At 40.6% G+C, this 8,349-nt stretch overlaps 1 protein-coding gene across 3 annotated transcripts in view; it reads right to left on the minus strand.

Annotated features, from left to right (window-relative positions):
• CPSF2 (cleavage and polyadenylation specific factor 2) overlaps window positions 1-8,221 on the minus strand; it is a 33,240-nt gene extending 25,019 nt beyond the window's left edge. Inside the window, exons 1-3 of one of the 3 annotated variants that reach the window (XM_033109094.1) lie at window positions 7,654-7,749; window positions 6,648-6,715; window positions 4,674-4,735 (exon numbers count right to left, since the gene is read on the minus strand). The gene's annotated coding sequence lies outside the window, so the exon portion shown is untranslated. Of the gene's footprint in view, window positions 1-4,673; window positions 4,736-6,647; window positions 6,716-7,653; window positions 7,750-8,074 lie in introns of those variants that run through there. The other 2 variants (XM_033109095.1, XM_033109096.1) reach the window with 2 other exon arrangements.
• Window positions 8,222-8,349: the final 128 nt, after the last annotated feature.

An 8,349-nucleotide genomic window follows, 5' to 3' on the forward strand; every position in this document is an offset into this window, starting at 1 on the left:
CATAGTTTTTGATCACAGCGTGTCATAAAGTGTGTCACACATTGCTTCTGGTACGGCAATTTCTGTCAAATAAAAACATTACAGTGTGTCCTCATCCAACTTATTCACTGGATCTGGCACCATGTGACTTCTGGCTCTTCCCCAAAGTCAAAAGGATTCAGGACATCGAGGAAGCCATGACAGTGCAACTAAAGACATTCACAAAAGAGGACTTCCAGAACTGCTTCGGAAAGTGGCAACAACAATGGGATAAGTGTGTTCGAAGCAAGGGGGAGCATATCGAGGGGGATTAATGGCAAAGTATCTTTTACTGTAATTTTTTCTTTAAATTTAAACATTCACTGTATTTTTTAATCATACCTCACACATTTCCATGCTTCAAATTTATTATTTGAGAGACGTTTTCTGATCACCCTAATGTCCTTCCTCACCTTAGTTACACCCTGTTCACATCATTCTATCTCCCTCAAAAGACTAAGTGCTTTCTATACTTGCTCTTTCTTTACTCACTTTATCCATTCCCTTTTCTCCTTCTAATCCACACACTAGAATATGGACTCCATGAAAGTAGGGACCTTGTCTATTTGACGACAGCTATAGTCTGATGCCCCCAGTGCCTAATACCATGTTTCCCCAAAAATAAGACCAAGTCTTATATTAATTTTTTTTCTAAAAGACGCATTAGGGCTTATGTTCAGGGGACGTTGTCCTGAAGAAGCATGCTAGGGCTTATTTTCTGGTTAGGTCTTATTTTCGGGGAAACACGGTACATAGCGGTGGGCAATAAATGTTTCTTAAATGAATGAATGAAGCACGCCTAGTATTAAATGAGCTTAGTGCCCTTATCATGCCATTAACAATTTCCCATTTATATGCATCTCCCTCTTGGGAGAAGTCTCTGAGTGCAGGATTAGGCTTGATCTATTTTTCTATCCTTACTATATTAGCATGTCTTGTGCATAGTGGGTTTTCAAAAAATAGTTGCTGAAACAAGTTAAAATTAAAAATATATATTGACTTAGCGAGTTCCTATTTGTAAGGTGTGAGAAGTACAAAGATACTAATTCTCTATTTGATGAAAAATGTGTACAAATACGACTCTGGAAAGGAGCTAAGAAATTCTCCTTGCCAAAAAGCTTCTTGTACCACAATTATTCCTGCAGGGGCACTGATATTTCATAGGCACTAGGTAAATGCAACACCACGGACCCGAGTGCTAGTGGTCTGGACCCACACACTGCACAGCAGAAGTCAATGGTAAACCATTGCTGCGTTTTCTTTTATTTGTATCTTTCATTGTACCTTAAAAACCCTATAATGAGACTCCAAAGTGAAATACGAGATAGTGCTGAAAGATGAGACTCCCAGGTCGGAAAGCACTCAGTTACTGGGGAAAAACAGAAAAGTACAAACAGCACTATTGCTAATGACGCAACAAGACCAAAGCCAAAAGGACAACAAGCAGCCGACATGCACAAAGGTGAAAGGAAATTACAATGCTACACAACACATAAAATCGGAACATGGAACTTCGTAAGAAGCGTGAACCAAGGGACACTGGAAATTGTAAAGCAAGAAATGGAACGTCTAAACATTGCAGTGCTTGCTGTTGGCGAACTGAAATGAACGGAAACGGGACATTTCCAGTCAGGCAACTACTAAATGTTCTCCTCTGGAAATGACAAACTCAGAAGAAATGGAGTGGCTCTACTACTGAGACAAGATGTGGCACAGACAGTCAGGGGCTACAATGCAAGGTCTGACCAAATAATATCAATCAGACTTCCAGGAAAACTTAGTTAACATAACCCTCATTCAATCTATCCTCCAAATACAAAGGCTGAAGACGATGAAAGCTTTTATGCCAGGATCCAAGAAGAAATTAATCACACTCCAAAACAAGACATGCTGATAATTTTAGGTGATTGGAACTCAAAAGTAAGAAATAAATAAATAAATAAATTTTGGGCTAGAGGTCAGAAATGAAGCAGGAGATTGACTCATGGATTTCTGCGAGGCCAACAAATAGTCCATTACAAACACATGCTTCAAACAACCGCAGAGATGACTTATACACGGATATCACCAGATGGCCACATAGAAATCAAATAGATTGTGTAACTGGAAGCAGGAGAGGGAGAAGCTGCCTTCTCTCTGCCGGCACAAGACCAGGAGCAGATTGTGGTACTGACCACAAACTGTTACTATCAACGCAGAGTGAAGCTGAAGAGGAGCACGACAAGAATCAAAGTGCCGAAATATAACGTACATAACATTCCTGTTGGATTTAAAGTCCACATAAAAAACAGATTTAAACTTTTAAATGTAATTGACCAAGAACCAGAAGAAATGTGAACTGAAACTAGACAATTAGACAAGAATGTGAAAAGACAATGCCAGAAGTAAAAAGGAAAGAAACACTGGGGTGGATGACAGACGAAAACTAAAAATTGTTAGAGACAGGCTAAAGGCAAAAGTAAAAGGTGACAAAAGCAGGTTAGAATCCTGAATGCACTTGTTCAACGACTACCACATAAACATAAAGAAAATTACAATAGTCAGTGTAAGGAGATAGAAGAGAACAACAAAAAAGGAAAAACAAGGGATTGCTACCAGGAGAGAAATAAAAGGGGAATTCAAACCTAGAATAGAAATGCTGCATGAACGACCAGTAAGGAAGCACGTTATCTGACCAGGAGAAAACAAAGGGAAGGTAGAAAGAGTACGAGAAAATCTATACAGAAGAGTTATCCAAGGATGACAGACACCTTGAAGAAGATTCCTATGAGAAAGAACCTGTAATTCTAGCAAGTGAAGTGAAAGCTGCCCTGAAAGTATAGGGAAGAGATAAGTCACCAGAGGAAGATGGGATATCGGTAGAATGATTCCAACCCACAGAGACTAAATCTGTCAAAATCCTCACAAGAATATGTCAACAAATATGAAACATTCAACATACATCGCAATTCTGGAGAAAGGAGATGCAGTGAGCATAGGACCGTTGCTCCCATTTCCCACATAAGTGATACTCAAGGGGGCGCAACACCGGCTTCCGCCGTCTGTGGAGCAAGACATGCCAGGTGTTCGAGCCGGAGTCAGAAAAGGAAGAGGCACCTGACGTGTAATTGTGAGCACGCGTTAGACACTAACGTGCTCCGAACACTCTCAGAAGGTTAGTCTAGGTTGTAGAGACTACAGGAAAGCCTTTGCCTGTGTGGATTGTGAAAAGCTATAGGTCGCTTTGAAAGAAACAGACGTAACCTGTGTTGTGGACGGGAAGCCACTGTCAGGACAGAATGTGGAGAGTCGGAATGGTTTCCTACAGGTAAAGGTGTCAGACAAGGGTGCCTTTGATCTCCCTTTTTGTTTAATCTGCACACAGAACATGTCATATGAAAAACTGGGCTGGACTGAGAGGAAGGAGAAGTGAAAATTGGTGGAAGAAATATAAGTAACTTAAGATATGCAGATGACGCCATCTTACTGGCAGAGACTAGCTATGATTTGAAAAAACTTCCGATGAAAGTGAAAGAAAAAAGTGTCAAAGCAAGACTGTATTTGACTATCAAGAAGACAAAAATCATGACTACAGAAGAAATACACAACTTTAACATAGACAGTGAATAATTGTTAAAGATTTTGCTTACCTTGGTTCAGTCATCCATTCTAATGAAGACTACAGCCAAGAAATCACGAGAAGGCTAAGACTTGGAAGGGCAGCAATGGAAGAATGAGGCAAGATCACCAAGAGCAAAGATGTGTCATTAGAGACCAAGGCTGAGATCACCCACACCCTCATATTCCCAGTTACTTATGGGGAAGTAACAAAGTTAGATGCAAACAGTACCTAACTGCTGTGTTGAGGGTTAGAATTGACACGTTAAGATATTTAAGGAAACTAATAAGGACAGGTGACAGAACAGATGACCCGTGAACTTCTGTGGAGACCTATATTGTCAAGTATTTTGTAGTTTAGTGCTTTCAGTTACATTATCCTATTTGCTTAAGGCACACATTGATATTCCCATACTTGACGGGTACGGAAGCAAAGCTGGACTGTGAAGAAAGCTGATAGGGAAAAATTGACTCATTTGAAATATGATGTTGGAGTAGAGCTCTATGGAAACACTTAACAGCCAGAAAGATGAACACATGAGTCCTAGAGCAAATTAAACCTGAAACATTGCTGGAGGCCAAAATGACAAAACTGAAGCTAAGGCAGGGTTCTTTGGAAAACACAATAATGCTGGAAAAAAACAAAAGGAAGCAGGAAAAGAGGAAGACCAAATATGAGGTGGACTCCATAAAAGAAGCCATGGGTAGAAGTCCACAGGAGCTGAGCAGGGCTGTGAGGACAGGACGTTGTGGACGTCACCCATTCATAGCCGCCAGGAGTTGGAGCCGACTCAACGGAACATCACACACACACACACACACACACACACACACACACACAATTATATAAACGGCCTAAGAGAAACTCTTTTTCTACTCAAATGTACTTTACCTCCCACTTTCTTTACTTACATCATGAATTGAAAATACAAACTATCTTGCATCATATTAAAATGTTTTTGCAGACAGACCCTGATTTCAACAGGTGAAAAGGTACTTTAATTATAATTGTTCATAATATGATACAGCTATATCTTTATTAGACATTCATTATTTACCAATATCTCAGTCGTATATAGGATGAAACACCTTGAATTCAAAGGAAGAGTTCTCTATAAATCTAAAAAAGAAATAAGAGCGTCTCATGAATGTGGCATAATGATTTATTTCAGTTTTTACGGTGTTTAATCTCTATGTCTTGCTCTAAGATGAACACCATGAGCTGAAAGTAATATAATATTAATATACGGTCTTTTTTTAAAAAAGACACTTGTCATCATTTTAGAAAGCTTAAGCATACACAAAACTACAGGGATAAGAAATAAAAGTTATAATAAAAGACAAAATAAATAATAAATACCAAATTGGTTATAATCAAGGGCTCAAATATGCAGTTTAGGAAATAAGATTTTTAAAATTGTCATTAGCTTGTTATTGAAAATCATAAAAAGAAAAAAGGTAGGATCTTAAATTATTTGTTAAGGATTGGGAGAACCTGGGTAGAAAGAGATAAAGAGAAAAGGTATTCAAAACAATAACGTGATCAAAGCCACAAAACAACTTATAGGCCACTAGTGGAAAAACTAGGCTGGCATATGAAGAAAAAGGGGCCAGGTAATGAAAGGCCTTGCAAACTTTGGACCTAGTTCTAGGCAACAGGGAAACATTTTAAGATCCATTATCAAGATGACATGATACAGGTAATTCTGTATTTTAGGAAAATTGGCTGGTGTATATGATTGATAAGAAAATACAAAAAGGGGAGGGACTAAAGGGAGAATATTTAGCAGACTACTTCCTCCTTTCAACTTTGCTGTTTCGATTTTGAGATTAAATTTCTTTAACCCCAAATGTACTTTTATAACTCTATGACATGAATTCGTAGTCTTTATTTCAGTAACCAAGGCCTGAAACTCTTTATGTTTGAGTCCCTCCTTCTTCTTGAACAGTCTATAATCAACGCCTGATTATTTTTCCCTCAGGATGCCCTGCACATATACCATTCCTTTTCCATTCCTACTGCCAGTATCTGAAAGCAAGGCCTCATTACCTTATATCCGGATTTTTCTTTCTCAGCCTCCAGCCTTTCTCCCCTGCATCTCAACCTAAACATTCCTACCAGATGAATCTTCAGAGATACCCCTGCACATATCATTCCCTGCTCAGAAATCTCTGAAGGTTTCTTAGTGCTTCAAAAAAAACGAAAAACAAAATCCTGAAAGTCTTCACTAGCAATGGAGGACGCCAGCAAGTGGCCCTGACATCAATGCTCACCATCACCTCAAGACCCAATTCAAATCCCACCTCCTTACTAATTCCTCTATCGTCAGTCTGGACTACAATAGTCTAATCCAACAAAAATATAATGTTCCTCACCAGAACTCAACTATGTTGGAACTGTAATCTCGGACTTCCAGCTTCCAGAAATTTATTGAGAAATAAATTTCTGTTGTTCATACGCAAAAATATATACCTAAAAATTGCAAGCCACGAAATGTAATTTAAAAATTTTTCCCAGCCACATGGAAAAGTTTTAATGGGTGAAGTTAATCTTAATATATTTTACTTAACCCAATATATTCAAAATATTATCATTTCAACATGTAATCATTAAAAAAAAATGGAGGTATTTTATATTATTTTTTTGTACTAAGTCTTTGAAATTCAGTGTGCATTTCATATTTACAGCACATCTCAATTGGATCTAACCACAATTTCAAGTGCTCGATGACTATACGTAGCTTCTGGCTACTGTAAGAGCACAGGTCTAGACTAAAAGCAATGCTTCGGATGGTGGGGCACTGTGCTCTGCCACTCCTAAAATGCAGGTTGGCACCATTCTATTTTTAGGTACATGTCTTAGGCTGGATTTTAATGGTATCACCAACCATTTAGTCTCCCAGACTAAAAATTCTGGCGTCATCCTCTTACCACTAAATTGGCTGCCACCAGTTGAATCCTATTTGACATTTCAGAAATGTCTCTCTATCATCCTTTACTATCCTACCTCAATAGACGTATTCATTGCTTACCTGAATGATTGTAATTTCCGCTCATCTAGTTTTTCTTTTCCAAGTAGATGTTCCGTACAGCTGTCATCCTAAAAAAAAGAAACAAAGACACTCATGCCCCTCCCTTGGGTAAAGTATTCACTGGCTTCCTGCTAATTACTGAATAAAATCTAAATTCCTTAGTTGGAAATGAAGGTCCTTCACAAGTTGGTCTTAACCTCCCTCTTGCTTCATCCTTGCACTGCATGCTGACGCATATTTATTTTCCCACTCGAAGCACACCAAAACTTCTCAAGTCGCAGCATCCCTGTACTCCATCCGGGAACGATCTTCCCTTGAGCCTAGCAAATTCCTTTGGACCCTCCATGACCCAGCTCAAATGTCTATTCCTTAATAAGGCTTTTCTGGTGTCCTCGGCGAATTTTTTATTTTCACCTGGCACAAACTAAGCAGAAAGAGTATTTGCTGAATGGATGCTGAATGTACAAGCGAAGAGTAAAAGCGATCATCTTTGTATCACCAATACCAAGCACAGCCCTCAACGCAACATAAATGTGTACTGAAAGAAGGAAATGAACCCTAACTACACCATAAAGTCCGTCAGGGCAATGATTCTGAGCCGTACTACTTCATCTCAATTATCTACCACAGTTACTTGCTCTCTCAATAATGTCTTTGCACGTTGATGACAACTAAGGGGAACTATGCAAAAAATCCAAGAGAAAAGAAAGGAAGCATTCTGAGTTGGCCCTCCAGCTCACTGAGCGCGGCAAGTCTCTTCTGGGTCAGTTAGGGGAGCAGCGGTTTCCTAACAGGATCAAAGGGGCTGTAAAATAAAATAGTAGAGGATGGGCAATTGGTAACTCAGGTTCGCCAGGTCACAGGAGGCCAGACTTGCCCGGATCATGGCTAGTTTGGCTCTCAGTTTACTGAAAAGCATGTAAAACAGTGATGGTGCAATGGCCCGGGAGACGCTGAGGGCCCAGACAAATTTAGAAAGAGTCGATTAACTAAAAAGGATGCATACTTTGTCCCCAGTGCTTAGTAGCCTCGTGGTCTCTCAACCCGAGACGACGGGAAAACGCTGAGTGAAGAGGCTGAGAACACGGTAGCCACGAGACTAAGGACCCAAAGCTGGCGTCGGATTAACTCCTCCAGCGCCGAGGGCCTGAAAGGGCAGAGGGAAACAGCAAAAAAAGGGAAGAAGAGCGTGGGAGTAAATCGTACGGACTGCCACAAAAGACTGGGAGCTTTAGGGCCATAGAGAAGTCACTTCTCTTTCCCTCGCTGAGCATTTCTGCCAAGAACGACCAAGACAGTCTCAACCGAAACCCTCGGAGCACATCCCAGGGAAGACTAGCTCAGACTAGGAGCCAGGTTCTCCCTGAGGGCCGAGGACGCCCCTTCCCCCATCCAATGTTTCACTCAATCCTTCCGCCCTCACTTGCCTCGTCTGTCCTCCCCCAACGCCGTCCACTGCCCTTCCCAACCCCTAATCGAATCCAGGTTCAAGAGCGAGAAAAGCTGACGTTCGCTCAGCAGCAACCGTGACGATCGGCCAGCAGAAGCCCCACAATGGCGGCCGCCATTTTGAAACTAGAGGCGAACCTCTGAGGCGGGGAAGACCTCGGGCGATACCATCTTTGGGAATGTGGGGGACGGATGTTGTAGAAAGGAGAAGGGACATACATCAATAATTTTCCTCACCTGGAGCCGCAGGTTT

This window comes from Rhinolophus ferrumequinum, chromosome 6 (genome assembly GCF_004115265.2).
Source record: "Rhinolophus ferrumequinum isolate MPI-CBG mRhiFer1 chromosome 6, mRhiFer1_v1.p, whole genome shotgun sequence".
NCBI lineage: Eukaryota > Metazoa > Chordata > Mammalia > Chiroptera > Rhinolophidae > Rhinolophus > Rhinolophus ferrumequinum.